We start from the raw sequence: 20,363 nt of genomic DNA, 5'->3' as shown, positions 1-20,363 counted from the left end.
GTTGGAAGGATAATATCGATGTTCGGCTCAGAAATTTGCTATGGTCCTTGCTAAAGGAGAAGTGGCTTCACGGATGGTTGATCTAAGGAGTGGTTATGACTTCCTATGTGTTTTATTTATCATTTGCAGTATACGGGAGTGTTGGAATGAGTCGAAATTCGGATGTTTTAAGCAACTGCTGTGATTAGAAGTTATCGCTACAAGTGTGTGGGTTATGTGGTACGTCGTGGAATTGCATCTGAGGTTGCAAGTATGGGTTATTACAGCTGGTTCGGGCTTATCCAGAGTATAGATGTGAGATCCTGATCTTGTAGATGGTTTCAGAAGTGGAAATGTGGTTCTAAGTTTTATGGGCTAGGTTGGATTGTGAAATTTCAGTTGCATTGTGTTATCAGACCTATATGAGATAGGGTGACGTGGGATCACCCCCGAGTATCTGCATGATAAGTTTATACAGCAACTTGTTGACTTTTGGAACAACTATGGGCGCGTTCGAGGACGAACGTATGTTTAAGTGGGGGAGGATGTAACGACCCGACCGGTCGTTTTGAGCTTTTGCACTTCGTTCGCCGGTTCTTAGGCATGACTAGCCCCATGTGATGCATTATGCCATATGTAAATCGTTGGTTTTGCTTTTTAGGGTAATCAGAATGAATTTTGAAGAACATTTCTCAATTTGAAGCTTAAAATTTGAAAGGTTTGACAAAGATTTGACTTGTTAGTAGATGACCTCGGATTGGAATTTTTATGATTTGGTTAGCTCCATTAGGTGATTTGGGACTTAGGAGCGTGATCGGAATCTATTTTGGAGGTCCGTGGAAGATTTAGGTTTGCATTGGCGAAATTGGAATTTTGGCGTTCCCCGGTTGATATGTGAGATTTTGATTTAGGGGTCAGAATGGAATTCCGGAAGTTGGCGTAGGTCCGTTGTGTCATTTGTGATGTGTGTGCATAATTTCGGGTCATTCGGACGAGGTTTGATAGACTTTTTGATCGAAAGTGGAATTCGGAAGTTTTTAGAGTTCTTAGGCTTGAATCCGATGTAAATTTGGTGTTTTGATGTTGTTTTGAGCGTTTCGAAGGTTGGGACAGGTTTGAATGATGTTATGAGATATGTTGGCATGTTTAGTTGAGGACCCGAGGGCCTCGGGTGAGTTTCAGGTGGTTAACAAATCAAATTTTGGACTTTGGACTTGGCAGTTTTGCTGGTTTTTGTTGTAGACATTTTTGTTCATCGCATTTGCGAAGGGTATTTTTTGTGATGATGATTTTCGTTCTACGCTTTCGCGAGGGGAGATACGAATTCGCGTATGGGAACTAGAGGCAAGGGACGATTTGTGCTCCGCGTTTGCGAAGTGGGAGCCGTGATCGCGAACGTCCGTTCAGTGGTGCATCGCATTCGCAAGATGGTTCTCGCGTCCGTGTAGGAGGATCTTTGATCAGTAGCAAATTGTGCTACGTGAACGCGAGTGTATGGCCGTGTTCGCGAAGGGTTAAACTTGGGCAGTATTAAATAGCCAATCCGCGACCCTTCTTCATTTTTTTACTATATCTGAACTGGATTGAAGCTTTCGAGAGGGATTCTTGAAGAAACCAAAGGGTAATCTCCTGGAGGTAAGATTATTGACTTCATAACTCGTTTATATGTGATTAAAGGCCTAATTAGTTGTGAAATTTTGGGAAAAATCAGTGCAAAATGGGTAATTAGAGCTTGAGATTAAGAGATCTTAAAATGGGAATTTGAGGGGTCAATTGAACTCTGATTTCAGTGTTCTTGATATGTATAGACTCGTGGGAGGATGAGGATCATTTTGGCATAAATTTTATCGACTTCCAAGACGTGGGCCCGTGGGCCGGGTTTGGCCAATTTCGGGATTTTTGATGTAAATTGGATATTTTCGAGTGGGCTCTGTTCCTTTAGCATATTTTGATGGTATGAATCTGATTTTGGTTAGATTCGGAGCAATTGAAGACTGATTCGAGAGGCAAAGGCATCACAGGGTAGAGTTTGGACCGGATCGAGGTGAGTAATGATTGTAAATACTGTCCTGAGTGTATGAAACTCCGGATTTCACATCGTTGTGCTATATTGAGGTGACACACATGCTAGATGACGAGCGTGGGGTCGTGCACCGTTGGGGATTTAGACTTAGTCCATCCCGAATGACTATTTTGCCGCGTATTTGATTGAAAAACTGTTTGTTATCATTATGTTTTGGGTTGAATGCCATATTTGGGCCTTGTGCCAACTATTTGAACCCTTAGGGTATTTTTACTGCTATTTCCTCACTGTTTTGATTTTATATTTGTACTCAGTCATGCTATATTACACTGTTTTCATAACTCATCCATGTTTACTCTTTTTTAATACTTTAAATGATATTTTGGGCTGAGCATCATATTTTACTGTGCCCGAGTGGCTTTTAGAGATTTCTGACTAAGTAAGGACAAGGGCCTGTGTTGTGAGGATACTTTTGGGTCGGGCTGCACGCCGCAGCAATGATACACTGATTTATGATTATGAGGCCGAGGGCCTGAGATTGTATGCCACGAGGTGGCTCATTGATATGAGGCCGAGAGCCTATTGATTATGCCACGAGATGGCTTGATATTGCGCTTGGTCCGTAAGGGGCCCCTCCCGGAGTCTGTACACCCCCAGTGATCACGGGTACCCTGAGTGAGTGATATATTTATTATGCCATGAGATGGCTTGTTATTGCATTTGGGCCATAAGGGGCCCCTCCCGGAGTCTGTACACCCCCAATGAGCGCGGGTACCCAGTGTGTTATATGATATAGCCCGATGGGCTGATGCTGTTCCATGTTATTGCCCAAGGGGCGGTTCTTGATTTATGTTATGCCTGAGGGGATGATTACGAGTGGTTGTGAGATAGTCCGAGGGGCGGGTTCAGTTGATATTATGCCTGAGGGGCGGTTTATGGTACATGTTTTGCCGAAGGGCTGCTTATGTTTCTATCATGTTTACTCACTGTTTTATCACTCGTTTGAAACTATTGAAAATTGTTTTTAAAAGGTTTTCACCGAAACTAAGCATGATTTACGAAGTAAATGATTTCTGTACTGTGTTGGAAATATCCTGTATTTGTTGTAGTGTTTTGACGTAATTTATGTCCTTTCTTACAACTCAGCTTTTATTTACCTTTATTACTCACTGAGTTGGAGTACTCACATTACTCCCTGTACCTTGTGTGCAGATTTAGGTATTTCTGAACCTGGTAGCGGGTGTTGATTGCTCGGAGGCAGAGTCATCGGAGTTTAGCAAGGTAGCTGCCCGCTTTTCTCCCCCTTGTTTTCGTTAGACTGTATTCAGTAAACTTGCAGACTTTTCCGTTATATTCAGACCTTAGTAGATGCTCGTGACTTGTGACACCCTAATGTCGGACTTGTATATTATTTCCGCACTATTCATTTAGACTTATATTATGAAACATTTGCTTAAATTAAAGTCTTAAACATGATTCTTATTGATAAATGGTTAATTTGGGAGTTGTGTCGGCTGGCCTAGTTTAACGATAGGCGCCATCATAACCAGGTCTGTTTTAGGGTCGTGACAGCCTCATATCAACCACCTCGTGGCGTACAACTCAGGCTATCGTCCTCATAATTATAATCAGTGTATCACTGCTGCGGCGTGCAGCCCGACTCAAAAGTATCCTTATAACACAGGCCCTCGGCCTTGCTCAATTAGAATCTCATAAGACACTTAGCAACAGTAAAACATGATGCTCAGCCCAAAATATCATTTAAAGTGTTTAAAACATGGTAAACATGGCTGAGTTATGAAAACAGTATAATATAGCATGACTGAGTACAGATATAAAGTCAAAACAGTGAGGAAATAGCAGTAAAAATCCCCTAAGGGTCTAAATAGTTGGCACGAGGCCCAAATATGGCATTAAGCCAAAGACATGATGATAGCAAACAGTTTTCAATCAAATACGCAGTAAAACAGTCATTCAAACGGACTAAGTCACAATCCCCAATATTGCACGACCCCACGCTCATCATCTAGTGTGTGCGTTACCTCAACATAGCACAACGATATGTAATCTGGGGTTTCATACCCTCAGGACAACATTTAAAATCATTACTCACCTCAATCCGGTCCAAATTCTAGCCTGCGATGCCTTTGCCCCTCGAATCAGCCTCAACGCGCGTCGAATCTATCCACAATCAGAATCACGACATCAAAATATGCTAAGGAAATGACGCCCATGCAAAAATAACCAATTTACAACATAAAACCCGAAATTAACCAAAATCCGACCCTTGGGACCACATCTCGAAATTCGATAAAATTTATATCAATAGATTTCTTATCTCTCCACGAGTTCATATATATCAAAAGTCCCAAAATCCGACCATAAATGGCTCCTCAAATCCTCAAGTCAAGGTCTCCATACCAAGCCCTAATCCCTAATTTTTAACCCTTAATTTCCATTAATCTTAGGCCAATCAGTGAAATAATGCCTTAGGATTGATTATTAGGTTCAAAATCTTACCTCCAGACGTTATCCCTTGAATCCCTCTTCAAAATCTCCCCAAAGCTCCAAAACTGACTTGAAATGGTAAAGAACAACTCAAAAATCGTGAAGGAATTTTTTTATACCTTCTGACCCAGGCTTTTCACACCTGCGGTCCATCCACCGCATCTGCGGTACCGCTTCTACACTCCAAGACACCGCATCTGCGGTTTTCACTTATGGGCCAATATCCGCATTTGCGATGCACTGCCTGCACCTGTGCTATCGCAGGTGCGCTCCCCTTACTGCTTCTGTGGTTCCAGCTGATCCTCCTCTTGGCTGCATCTGCAGCTCCCTCTAAGCTTCTGCGAACCCGCACCTGTGGTCCCCCAGCCGCAGGTGCGGTTATGACAACAGACTTAGCTTCAGCTACCAAAACCCAACTCAAATCTTCCGCCAGCCATCCGAAATCACCCCGAGGCCCCCGGGACCTCAACCAAAAGCACCAACAAGACCTATACCACTATCCAAACATATACCAAACTTCAAAATACCTCAAACAACATCGAATCAACCAAAACACATCAGATTCAAGCCTAAAGTTCCAAAATCTTCCGAATTACACTTTTGATCAAAAAGTCTATCAAACCATGTCTGAATGACCTAAAATTTTACAGACACATCCCAAATGACACAACAGAACTACTGCAACTCCCGGAATTCCATTCTGACCCATATATCAAAATCTCACCTATCAACCGGAAAACGCCAAAATACCATTTTTGCCAATTCAAGCCTATACCTACCACGGACCTCCAAAACACGTTCCTATCACACTCCTAAGTCCTAAATCAACTCCCGAAGCTATCTGAACCATTGAAATTCACATTTGAGCCTTTTTTTACACAAGTCAACATTCGGTTGACTTTTCCAACTTAAGCTTACTCAAAAGAGACTAAGTGTCTCAAATCTTACCAAAACCTCTCTGAACCCGAGCCAACCAACTCGATAACACAAAATACAGTTGAACAAGGCAATAAGAAGCAGAAATAGGGGAAACGGAGCGGTAACACATGAAACGACCGGCCGGGTCGTTACAATAATAATATATATACAATTATTATACAAAAATATAATACAATTACCGTTCATGTATAACTTCATTTATATTTACATGTATATTATTTTTACATATTGTAAAATTGCAGATATACTGTCACGACCTAGATTTCCCACCCTCGGGAGTCGTGATGGTGCCTACTCGTAAAAGTTAGGCAAGCCATGAACTTAGAATTCATTAACTCTTTTGTTTAAATATTTTTAACAACTTGCAAATTAACAAATGATTAACATTTAAATAACAGCGGAATATGAAATTAAGCGGAAGTCTTAAACATTTATAAAACCAAAATATCTCAAAAACTAACACATGCCTTTACCCAAAAACTGGTGTCACAGCACCCATGGACCACAAAAATTTACTACATACAGCTGTTTGAAGAAAGGAAATAATTTCTGTCTCGGATACAAGAGATAGAAAAACATAGTAAAAGATAGAGGAAATGTTGGGCCTGCGGACGCCAACAAGGCTATCTCGGTGTCTCGGTGGACTGAAGGCTGACTCCTTTACTGCTGCTGATCAAGCGCTGCTCCTGTATCTGCACAGAGTGCAGAGTGTAGTATCAGGACAACAGACCCCATGTGCTGGTAAGTGGCTGGCCTAACCCCGGCGAGGTAGTGACGAGGCTAGGACCAAACTCTAGATAAACCTGTGCAGTTATACATATACGACAGAAAAATAGAAGGAGAAAAACAATTAAAGCTGGGGAGCGGAAAAACGTGATTCGGGGATAGCAGATAAAACAGAATATCAGAAGAATAATGCGGAAACCAACAATTTAACTTCTAACTCGGATAAGGAAAATTAAGGCAACTTTCACTTTCGATTTACATCTTGTTGCAGGCGTACAACCTGATCCCATTTTCTCAAATCTTGTGGTAGGTGTACCACCCGCTCCCATTTCATTAACTCTAGTGGTAGGCGTACCACCTGCTCCTATTTTATTATATCTCGTGGTAAGCGTACCACCCGCTCCCATTTCATTTTATCTTGTGGTAGGCGTACCACCTGCTCCCATTTCAATATATCTTGTGGTAGGCGTACCACCCGCTCCCATTTCAATATATATTGTGGTAGGCGTACCACCTGCTCCCATTTCAAGCTAATACAAAATCACAAGGAAATCCCGGAAAGGGAACAACAATATTGAAACAAATATCCCGGCAAGGGAGAATCAGCTATAACCAATCTTAACTCAACTTCTACTCAGTTCAATTAATACCAATACTCAGTCATAAATAAATTCCGTGAAAATAAACTAATTCCTTGCCCAATACCGAGAATCACCAATTAAAGCATTCGTAGAATCATTTAAGAACACAACAAATAACAATTTAAGACTCATGGTCATGCTCGACACCAACGTATAGATACTCGTCACCATGCCTATACGTCGTACTCAACATGAAGCAATTAGCAAATATGACACAACTCCTAATCCCTCAAGCTAAGGGTAGACAAAACACTTACCTCGATGCCACGAACACAACTCAAGGTTCAATTATAGATTTACCCCTTGATTCCACCGCCAATTCGCTCGTATCTAGTCACAAATTACTTAATTACATCAATAAACGCTAAATGAATCAATCCTAATGCATTAAAATGAGTTTTTCAAAGTTTTACCCAAAAAGTCAAAAATCGCCCCCGGGCGCAGCTGGTCAAAACCCGAGGTTCGAACCAAAACCCGATTACCCATTCCCCCACGAACTCAAATATATAATTTGTTTTGAAATCGGACCTCAAATCCAGGTCCAAATCCCTGTTTTTTTTAAAAATCTAGGTTCTACCCAAAACACCCAATTTCCCCCCATGAAAATCAATTATTTGAAGTTGAAATCATGTTAAAAGATGTTAATGATTGAAGAAAACTAGTTAAAAATTACTTACAATTGATTTGGAGAATAAAGGTTGTTTGAAAAATCGCCTCTTATATTTTTGAGGTTTTTTAAGAACTCAAAATAACTGAAAATCTCGTCTATTTATACCCCTCTCAGACCCCCTGTGCGGACCGCACAAAATGGACTGCGGCCGCACAGGCCTTTCTGAGGGTACTACGGTCCAGTGCCCTGTGCGGACCGCACAAAGTCGACTGCGTCCGCACAGCAGCGCCCCTGTGCGAACCGCACAAAGTCGACTGCGGCCGCACAGCCCTACACCGCGCACCGCATAAGGCCGGCCGCGGACCGCACTGGCGGGTTCAGAGGCCTGCAACTTCTGGTTTTAAGCCTAAAACATCCCGGAACCTACCCAAAACTCATCCGAGCTCTCGGAACTCCAAACCAAGTGCACAAAAAACCTCAAAAATATCACACGAACTTATTTGTGTAATCAAATTACCAAAATAACATCATGAACATCAAATTAAATATCGAGATCAATGAAATTTTCTCAAAACTTCTTTAAACATAAATGTTTTTGCGATTTAAGTCCGAATCACGTCACATGACATCCGTTTTTCACCAAATTCCACAGAAATGTCTTAAATCATATATAAGACCTGTACCGGGCGCCAAACAAAAATACGGGCCCGATACCATTATGTTCTAATCAAATTTCATTTCAAATTTCTTGAAACAATTCCAGAAAACAATTTCCTTTAAAAATTCATTTCTCGGGCTTGGGACCTCGGAATTCGATTTCGGGCATACGCCCAAGTCCCATATTTTCCTATCATGGGTCCGGGTTCGTTTACCCAAAACATTGACCGAAGTCAAATTAGCTTATTTTATAATCAAAACTTATCATTTTTCACAAATTATCATATTTAAGCTTTCCGGCTATGCGCCCGGACTGCGGACACAAATCGAGGTGATTCTAAATGAGGTTTTCAAGGCCTCAGAACACGGAAATTTTGTTTTAAAACAAGTGATGACCCCTTTTGGGTCATCACATCTACACCTCTAAAACAACCGTTTTTCCTCGAACGGACAGAAGAAGGAAGTACCTGAGTTAGGGAAAAGATGGGGATAACGGCTCCGCATATCGGACTCGGACTCCCAGGTTGATGCCTCAGGAGGTTGACCTCTCCACTGAACACGAACGGAAGGAAAACTCTTCGACCTCAACTGACGAACTTGCCGGTCTAGAATAGCTACAGGCTCCTCCTCATAAGACAAGTCCTTGTCCAACTGGATAGTGCTGAAATCTAACATGTGGGATGGATCGTTGTGATATTTCTGGAGCATAGACACAGGAAACACTGGATGCACGGCTGATAAGCTCGGCGGCAATGCAAGTCTATAAGCCACCCCTCTCACTCGATCAAGAATCTCAAATAGACTGATGAACCTAGGGCTAAACTTTCCCTTCATAGGTGACACTCGGAGCAATACTCGCTCTCCAACCATAAAAGCCACATCTCGAACCTTGCGGTCTGCATAACTCTTTTGCCTGGACTGAGCTGTACGAAACCTATCCTGAATAATCCTGACCTTGTCCAAAGCCTCCTGAACTTGATCCGTACCCAACAATCGAGCCTCTCCCGGCTCAAACCATCCAACCGGAGATTGACACCGCCTACCATATAAAGCCTCAAAGGGAGCCATTTGGATACTCGACTGGTAACTGTTATTGTAGGCAAACTCTGCTAAAGGCAAAAATTGATCCCACGAGCCTCCAAAGTCAATGACACAAGCTCGGAGCATATCCTCCAAAATCTGAATAGTCCGCTCGGATTGCCCGTCCGTCTGAGGATGAAATGTTGTACTCAACTCAACCTGGGTGCCCAACTCTCGCTGAACTACTCTCCAAAAATGCGAGGTAAATTGCGTACCTCGGTCTGAAATAATAGATACAGGCACACCATGAAGACGAACAATCTCCCGGATATATATCTAAGCTAACCTCTCGGATGATTAGGAGACTGCCATAGGAATGAAATGCGTTGACTTGGCCATCGTATCCACAATGACCCATACTGCATCGAACTTCCTCCGAGTCTTCGGGAGTCCAACAACAAAGTCCATAGTGATCCGCTCCCACTTCTACTCGGGAAGCTCAATCCTCTGAAATAAACCACCCGTCTTATGATGCTCACACTTAACCTGCTGACAATTTAAACACCGAGCCACATATGCAACAATATCCTTCTTCATTCTGTGCCACCAGTAATGCTGCCGCAAGTCCTGATACATCTTCGCGGCGCCCGGATGAACAGAGTACCGGGAGCTATGGTCCTCTTTTAAAATCAACTCTCGGAGCCCATCTACATTAGGCACACAAACTCGACCCTGCAATCTCAAAACTACATCATCACCTAAGGTAACCTGCTTGGCACCTCCGTATTGCACCGTGTCTCTAAGGACACACAAATGGGGATCATCATACTATCGATCATGGATATGCTCTAATAAAGAAGAACGAGTAACCGTGCAAGCTAACACCCGACTGGGCTCAGAAACATCCAACCTCACGAACTGATTGGCCAAAGCCTGAACATCCAATGCAAGCGGTCTCTCACAGATCGGAATATAAGCAAGACTGCCCATACTGGCTGATTTCCTACTCAAGGCATCGGCCACCACATTGGCCTTTCCTGGGTGATATAAGATAGTGATATCATAATCCTTCAACAACTCCAGCCACCTCCTCTGCCTCAAGTTCAACTCCTTTTGCTTGAATAAATACTGAAGACTCTTGTGATCCGTGAACACCTCACATGCCACGTCATACAGATAATGCCTCCAAATCTTCAATGCGTGAACAATGGATGCCAAACCCAAATCATGAACCAGATAGTTCTTCTCATGAATCTTTAACTGTCGTGAAGCATAAGCAATGACCTTGCCATCCTGCATCAACACTGAACCAACCCCAACACGAGATGCATCACAATAAACTGTATAAGGCCCTGAACCTATGGGCAAAACCAACACTGGTGTTGTAGTCAGAGCTATCTTATGCTTCTGAAAGCTCACCTCACACTCGTCCGACCATCTGAACTGGGCACCCTTCTGGGTCAACCTGGTTATCGGGGCTGCGATAGATGAAAATCCCTCCATGAACAGACGATAGTAGCCTACCAATCCCAAGAAACTCCAAATCTCTGTAGCTGATGCCGGTTTAGGCCAGTTCTTGATTGTCTCAATCTTCTTCGGATCAACCTGAATACCCTCTGCTGATACAACATGACCCAAAAATGTAACTGAACTCAATCAGAACTCACACTTTGAGAACTTAGCATATAACTAACTATCCCTCAAGGTCTGAAGAACCACTCTAAGATATTGCTCGTGCTCCTCCCGGCTGCGGGAATATATCGAAATATCATCAATGAAGACTATCACGAACGAATCCAAATAAGGCCTGAACACTTGGTTCATCAAATCCATAAAAGCTGCTGGGGCATTTGTCAACCCGAATGACATAACCAAGAACTCATAATGCCCATACCGAGTGCGGAAAGCTGTCTTAGGGACATCGGATGCCCTAATCCTCAACTGATGGTAGCCAGATCTCAAGTCAATCTTTTAAAATACCTTGGCACCATGAAGCTGATCAAACAAATCATCAATCCTCGGCAATGGATACTTATTCTTGATCGTAACCTTGTTCAACTGTCGGTAATCAATACACATTCTCATCGACCCATCCTTCTTCTTGACAAACAACACCGGCGCACCCCAAGGCGAAACACTGGGTCTAATGAAACCCTTCTCAAGCAAGTCTTGCAATTGCTCCTTCAACTCTTTTAACTCAGGCGGGCCATATGATACGGCAGGATAGAAATGGGCTGAGTGCCTAGAGCCATATCAATGCAAAAATAAATATCCTTGTCGGGTGGCATACCCGGCAGGTCTGAAGGGAAAACCTCAGGAAACTCACGAACAACGGGCACAGAGTCAATAGAAGGAACCTCGGCACTCGAATCACGAACATATGCCAAATAGGCCAAACACCCCTTCTCGACCATACGCCGAGCCTTCACATAAGAGATAACACTACGGGTAGAATGATCAGGAGCTCCTCTCCACTCTAAATGAGGCAAACCTGGTAAAGCTAAGGTCATAGTCTTGGCATGATAGTCCAAGATAGCATGGTAAGGTGATAACCAGTCCATCCCTAATATAACATCGAAATCGACCATGTCTAAAAGCAACAAATCTACACGAGTCTCAAGACCCCCAATCACCACGATACAAGAACGATGGACTCGATCAACTACAATAGAATCACCCACCAGTATAGACACATAAACAGGAACACTCAATGAATCACTAGGCATGATCAGATACGATGCAAAATAAAATGACACATACGAGTATGTAGACCCTAGATCAAACAACACTGAAGCATCTCTATAACAAACAAGAACCGTACCTGTAATAACTACATCTGATGACTCAGCCTTGAGCCTGGCTGTGAGAGCATAACATCGGGGCTGGCCCTCTCCACCCTGAACTATATCTCTCAGATGGCCTGCAGCTGGCTGGCCTCCACCTCTAGTGGCCTGAGCTCCACCTCTAGCACCTTTACCCCCACCTCTAGCTGTTGGGTGGCCGGTGGGACACCTGGTGCCTGATCCATAGCATGGGAACCTTGATGTGAAGAACTGCTCGAAGCTCGAGGGCAATACCTAGCAATGTGCCTCGTGTCACCACAAGTAAAACAAGCCCTCGGCTGCTGGGGATGACGACTCTGGAAACTCTAAAGTGGTGGTGCACTGATAGGCGCTGGTGATGCACTAAAGGACTGCTGATCAGAATACTACATCTGAGGGCCACGGCTACCTGAAGCACCGTGAGAAACCTGAAGAGCTGACTGAAAGGGACTAGGAGGATGGCCTCTTCCATATGAATCTCTACCTCCAGACGAGATACCAATGAATCTACCTGAATGACGGGGCCTCTTATCTGACCCATGACCACCTCCCTGTGACAGAACCATCTCCACTTTCCTGGCCACATTGGCCGCCTCCTAGAAAGATATCTCACTCCCAGTCTCCCTAGCCATCTGAAGACAAATCGACTGAATACGACCATCGATAAACCTCCTTACCCTCTCTCTCTCTCAGTAGGAAGTATAACAAGAGCATGGCGAGCTAAGTCGATGAACCCGGTCTCGTACTGGGTAACCGTCATGGAACCTTGCTGGAGGCGCTCAAACTGCCTCTGATAGGCCTCTCTCTGAGTAATAGGGAGAAACTTCTCCAGATATAGCTGTGTGAACTGCTCCCAGGTCAAGGTTGGCGATCCGGCTGGTCGAGCTAAGCAATAATCCCTCCACCAAGTCTTGGCGGATCTAGATAAGCGAAACATAGCAAAATCGACCCCATTGGTCTCAACAATACCCATGTTCCTGAGAACCTCGTGGAAGCTATCTAGGTAATTCTGGGGATCCTCAGCAGATGCACCGCTGAAAGTAGTAGTGAAGAGCTTGGTGAACCTATCCAGCCTCCACAAAGCATCATCAGACATAGTTGTTCCATTGCCGGTCTGAGCTACCACACCCGACTGAACTGCTCTAACCTGTACTGCTGGAGTCTGAATCTGGGGAGCTACCTGCTCCGGAGTGTGAGTAGCAGGAGTCTAGGCCCCTCCTCCAGCCTAAGAGACGGCTGGTGCTATAGGAAGCAAGCCTGCCCAGGTGACACTCTCCATAAGGCCCACTAATCGGGCCAGAGCATCTTGAAGAACTGGGGTAGCAATAAACCCCTCTGGGACCTGAGCTGGGCCCACTGGAACTACTGGAGTCGGAACCTCCTCATCAAAATCAACCTGAGGCTCTGTCACTAGGGATGCTGCTCAGGGCTGAGATTTGTCCCTACCTTGGCCTCTAGCAAGGCCTCGGCCTCGCCCTCTGCCCCTCGTGGGAGCTGCTGCTGGGGGTTCGGGCTGCTGAGCGGAGGATGAGAAAGCGCGTGTTCTCGTCATCTGCGAAAGAACAGAGTGGAAATTCAATTAGCATTGAGAAACCAAAACTGCACGATAGGAAAGAACAAATGTGAAGTTTTCCTAACTATGTAGCCTCTGGGGGATAAATACAAATGTTTCCGTACCGATCCCTCAGACTCTACTGAGCTTGTCCGTGAATTGTGAGACCTATATAACTTAGAGCTCTGATACCAACTTGTCACGACTCAGATTTTTCTCCCTCGGGAGTTGTGATGGCGCCTACTCGTAGAAGCTAGGCAAGCCATGAACTTAGAATTTATTAACTCTTTTGTTTAAATCTTTTTAAAAACTTGCAAATTAAAAGATGATCAACATTTAAATAACAACGGAATGTGAAATTAAGCGGAAGTCTTAAACATTTATAAAACCAAAATATATCGAAAACTAACACATGCCTCTACCCAGAAATTGGTGTCACAGCACCCACAGACTACTAAGATTTACTATATATAGCTGTTTGAAGAAAGAAAATACTGTCTGTCTCGGATACAAGAGATAGTAGAACATAGTAAAAGATAGAGGAAACGCTGGGCCTATGGACGCCGGCAAGGCTACCTCGGTGTCTCGGTGGACTGAAGGATGGCTCCCCTACTGCTGTTGATCAAGTGCTGCTCCTGTATCTGCACAGAGTGCAGAGTGTAGTATCAGCACAATCGACCCCATGTGCTGGTAAGTGCCTAGCCTAACCCCGGTGAGGTAGTAACGAGGCTAGGAACAGACTCCAGATAAACATGTGCAGTTATACATATACGACGGAAAAATAGAATGAGATAAACAATTAAAGCTGGGGAGGGGAAAAACATGCTTCGGGGATAGCAGATAAAACAGAATATCAGAAGAATAATGCGGAAACCAACAATTTAAATTCTAACTAGGATAAGGAAAATTAAGGCAACTTTCACTTTCGATTTACATCTTGTTGCTGGCGTGCAACCCGATCCCAATTTCTCAGATCTTGTGGTAGGCGTACCACTCGCTCCCATTTCATTAACTCTCATGGTAGGCGTACCACCCGCTCCCATTTTATTATATCTCGTGGTAGGCGTACCACCCGCTCCCATTTTATTTTATTTTGTGGTAGGCGTACCACCCGCTCCCATTTCAATATATATTGTGGCAGGCGTACCACCCGCTCCTATTTCAATATATCTCGTGGTAGGCGTACCACCCGCTCCTATTTCAAGCCAATACAAAATCACAAGGAAATCCCGGTAAGGGAACAAAACAATATAATAACTTCTCGGCAAGGGAACAACAATATTGAAACAAACATCCCGGCAAGGGAGAATCAGCTATAACCAATCTTAACTCAACTTCTACTCAGTTCAATTAATATCAATACTCAGTCATAAATAAGTTCCATGAAAATAAACTAATTCCTTGCCCAATACCGAGAATCACCAATTAAAGCATCCGTAAAATCATTTAGGCGTACCACCCGCTCCTATTTCAAGCCAATACAAAATCACAAGGAAATCCCGGTAAGGGAACAAAACAATATAATAACTTCTCGGCAAGGGAACAACAATATTGAAACAAACATCCCGGCAAGGGAGAATCAGCTATAACCAATCTTAACTCAACTTCTACTCAGTTCAATTAATATCAATACTCAGTCATAAATAAGTTCCATGAAAATAAACTAATTCCTTGCCCAATACCGAGAATCACCAATTAAAGCATCCGTAAAATCATTTAGGAACACAACAAATAACAATTTAAGACTCACGGTCATGCTCGACACCAACGTATAGATACTCGTCACCATGCTTATATGTCGTACTCAACATGAAGCAATTAGCAAATAGGACACAACTCCTAATCCCTCAAGCTAAGGTTAGACCAAACACTTATCTCGATGCCACGAACACAACTCAAGATTCAATTATAGCTTTACCCCTTGATTCCACCGCCAATTCACTCGTATCTAGTCACAAATTACTTAATTACATCAATAAACGCTAAATGAATCAACCCCAATGCATAAAAATGAGTTTTTCAAATTTTTACCCAAAAAGTCAAAAATCGCCCCCGAGCCCACGTGGTCAAAACCCGAGGTTCGAACCAAAATCCGATTACTCATTCCCCCACGAACTCAAATATATAATTTGTTTTGAAATTGAACCTCAAATCGAGGTCCAAATCCCCCTTTTTTGAAAAAACCTAGGTTCTACCCAAAACGCCGAATTTTCCCCCATGAAAATCATTGATTTGAAGTTGAAATCATGTTAAAAGATGTTAATAATTGAAGAAAACTAGTTAAAAATGACTTACAATTGATTTGCAGAAGAAAGGTTGTTTGAAAAATCGCCTCTTATATTTTTTGTGGTTTTTGAAAAATGCAAAATAACTGAAAATATCGTCTATTTATACCCCTCTCAGACCCCCTGTGCGGACCGCACAAAATGGACTGCGGCCGCACAGGCCTTCCTGAGGGTACTGCGGTCCAGTGCCCTATGCAGATCGCACAAAGTCGACTGCGGCCGCACAGCCCTACATCGTGCACCACACAAGGCCGACCACGGATCGCACTGGCGGGTTCAGAGGCCTGCAACTTTTGGTTTTAAGCCTAAAACATCCTGGAACCTACCCAAAATCTCACCCGAGCCCTCAGAACTCCAAACCAAATGCACACAAAGCCTCAAAAACATCCTACGGACTTATTCGTGTAATCAAATCACCAAAATAACATCATGAACATCAAATTAAATCTCGAGATCAATAAACTTTTCTCAAAACTTCTTTAAACATAATTTTTTTTGTGATTTAAATCCGAATCACGTGACATGACATCCGTTTTTCACCAAATTCCATAGAAATGTCTTAAATCATATATAAGACCTGTACCGGGTGCCGGAACCAAAATACGGGCCTGATACCATCATGTTCTAATCAAATTATATTTCAAGTTTCTTTAAACAATTCCAGAAAATAATTTCCTTTAAAAATTCATTTCTCGGGCTTGGGTCTTCAGAATTCTATTCCGGGCATACGCCCAAATCTCATATTTTCCTACGGACCCTCCGGGACCGTCAAATTACGGGTCCGAGTCCGTTTACCCAAAACGTTGACCGAAGTCAAATTAGCTCATTTTATAATCAAAACTTATTATTTTTCACAGATTATCATATTTAAGCTTTCCGGCTACGCGCCCGGACTGCGCACGCAAATCGAGATAATTCTAAATGAGGTTTTCAAGGCCTTAGAACATGAAAATTTTGTTTTAAAACAAGTATGATGACCCAAAAGGGGTCATCACATATACAATATTTAATAAAGAGTAATCTACACGGTATGCCCACTGGAAATGCTATTTAACTCCAATATACCTTTAAAATATTTATTTTACCTTGTATACCTATTTCATAAAAGTTTATTACTTTTTAAACTTTTAATATCATTATATTCCATTAAATAAATCCCACCTTTTAAGGAACTAAATTATCTCTCATTCCAACTTAAAAAATTCTTTAAAATACTCCATCATCCCACGTTTTAAGGAATTGGAATTATAGATGTTCACCAAAAAATCCACCCCACTAATTTCTCTATGAAGTCCTCCATAATCTTTTTCTTCTCTTTCATCTATGTAATCAAAAGAAAAATAAAATAACGTGACAATGTTCTAATTTGGGATATAATATATAAACTAAAATAAAATATTAGAATATGCTATTCAAACCAATACACCACAATATCCTAATAAAAAATACATTATTCAAATCAAACAACGATGATATTCCACTTTAGAATATTCAAATCAAATATAACACAATATTCTAATTTGGAATACAATATTCAAATCAAACATACCACAATATTCTAATTTGGAATACAATATTCAAACCAGATTTTTTCAAATTAAAAATTTGTAGAATATTTGGTTTGTATATTGTATTCCAAATTAAAATATTGTTTGAGTATTGTATTCCAAATTAGAATATTATAGTATGTTCTATTTCAATATTGTATTTTAAATTAGAATATTATGGTAAATTTAGTTTGGATATTGTATTCCAAAATAGAATATTATAGTACTTGAATAATGTATTATAAATTAAAATATTATTGTATATTTAGTTTGAATAATATATTCTAAATTTGAATACTATGATATGCTTGGTTTAGATAGCATACTTGTCATTAGAATATTGTGATATATTCGGTTTGAATTGTATTTCAAATTTAAATATTGTGGTATGCTCAAAATATATGGGAAGATTTGAAAGTATAGAGTATACAATATCAAAAATGAAGTTCTGATGGAAAATAGGAATATGGTTTAATTAAAGGAGATGTGAATCTCAAAATTCATTTAGTACAGAATTCAATAATTAAGCCTACATTTAAGGGATATTATCCCCTTATTAATAGTGATTGTTACACATATAAGATTCTCTATCAAGATATACAATGTAATTTCTTTATAGGTATACAATGTAACTTTCTTAATTAAGACATAGTGAGTAAAGAGATTTATAGAGGGGTATACAACGCTAATGCTCCTTTAATAAAAAATTATAATACAAATATCATCTAGTCACCCCATTAAACCCAAACCCACTACTGATACCTACTTCAAAAGATCTTCACTCACAAAATATATTATGAAGAAGAAGAAGAGAAGAAGAAATCACCTGTATAAAAAAAGAATAACTTGCCGAGCTATCATAAAGTCTTATAGCCTTAAAGAAATTTTCCTAACCACCAATAAAACACGACTAGAGATCAGAAAGCTTGACTAGAAAGCCTATCGACTTCTACTGTAACTCTAGTATCATGCACCGTAGCATTAATCGAGTAATTCCTTTTAAAAATTAAATTGAATTTTTTGTGATTTTTCTAGGTTCTCAAACAAGATTTTTCACTGTGAAGTAAAAAATAAAGAGAAAACAAATATAGATATTAAAATGAGAGATGGAGAAGGGAAGGAAAAAAATAACCAAAGAAAAAAAAGGAAGACGAAGAAAATAAAGATGTCGAAGGAACAAAGACGACGAATACATTGGATAGAATGAGATAAAGAGAAAGTGTTTGGGAATAAATATGGTCTTGGGAAGATAAATACATTGAAAATAGATGGTAGTTACAAGTTGAGGATAAATTGGGCCGGAAGGCCATTTCGGATATATAATCAAAATATGGGCTAATAAAATCTTTGAATAGCCATACAATGTCATTATCTCAATTTTTAATAAAAATTAGTTGGTTTAACCTTTTGGAATGGCTACTAGAGTTTAACGAGCTTTTTAGACGTAACTAATAAAGTAACCACTGGTCTAACAAAATTAACGTTTTTATCCATAACTAACACACGAGACAACTCTAGACTAACGCACAGAACAACTCTAACATTCGATATTAGATTTCCAAACTTTAACAAGTGGAACCCTAGTAAAATATGTAGGCATTCAAAGTCCAGGAATAATTCCTAGTGTTTAAACATTTACCAGTTCGCACTCCAGGAACAGTTTCTGGAGTTCAAAATCTATAGTTGAAACTCCAGGAATAATTAGCGGAATTTATACCTTTTTCAATTCAAACTCCATGAACGATTACTGAAGTTTGAGTTTGCTGCTTTGATATTGAATTTTGAGTTTAATACTTTCTTGAATTTTTTTATAATGCTGAGATGAGAGCATATGAATTCAGAAACACCAATGACTGCTTCAATCTTGCATTTGTGTTGTCCATGTCATCGTTGATCTCTTGTGCAACTTCAAACACATTGAAACCTCTAAGTGATGTCTAAAAAGAAGAGAGTAGCAGATAAAATAGAAATTACAATAATTGGAGACTTATATGTAGGAGATGTATTAGCAAACTATAATGGAAATAAAATAAAGGAGAAAAAAGGCAAAGACTAAATTGAGGGTTTCATGGAGCTTGAATTTTGGCCGCAACGGAGATGTTAATTGAGTGAAGAAGAAACTGAAAAGTAGTTAACCATTTGCACATTCAAACTCCAATACTCTTTGCTGGAGTTTAACCTTTAAAGGTTCCGAACTCCAAACTCCAGCATACGGTGTTAGGTTTCACCTATAAGGAATTTTCAAATTCTAGTATAGTGTGTTGGGAGTTTACTTGTCAAAACTTTAAAATTCAATACCGACTCATGTAGTTGTTCCAGTATTTCAGGTAGTGATATTTTTGTCCAAATATTATTTCATATGAAAGAAGTGACTAAGTTCTAATAGTTTTTTAAATAGTGGCTAAACTTTAATTGCATGAGTTAAAAGTAGCTATTTTCTAAATTTTCACGAATTTTTACCATACATATTATGAATCTAATTACCACTATAAGAGAGAGTCTTATTTAGTTACGTATCCTATACATAATTATCAATTATATATAAAGTAATATATTAGGCTCCAAAATATATTAGAAGACTATTAAGTTCAAACAAATGATACTACGAATTAAATAGAATTATGGCCTTGAAAATTGTAATAGAGAAATATACACCTTGACAAATACTAGGTGATCTCAAGTTCTCAATCATTTTATCCAAAATAATCGAATTCATTAGGATTCAGACAGATGATACTACGAACTAATTAATAGAATTATGGTCTTGGAAATTGTTATATTGAAACATAAATCTTGGCAAATACTAAATGATCTCAAATTCTCAATCATTTCATCCAAAATAATAGAATTCATTAAAATTTTATTGGGATCTATTAAAAAGCTCCAAAGCTTTGAATTTAAAAATTAGATTTTACGAAATTATTATTTGTTTGGGTCGAGTAATGTTATAATAATTTAGAACATCCTTAGAAGTTTATATCTTAATTTTGAGGGAGTTTGGCGAAGATTCAAGTTGGTTTTGGTTGGACATTCAAATTGTAACTCGAAGAAGAA

Source organism: Nicotiana sylvestris, chromosome 5 (assembly GCF_000393655.2).
Source record: "Nicotiana sylvestris chromosome 5, ASM39365v2, whole genome shotgun sequence".
Lineage (NCBI taxonomy): Eukaryota > Viridiplantae > Streptophyta > Magnoliopsida > Solanales > Solanaceae > Nicotiana > Nicotiana sylvestris.
The sequence above is the reverse complement of the archived record's forward strand: the minus strand, read 5'-3'. Positions refer to the sequence as shown.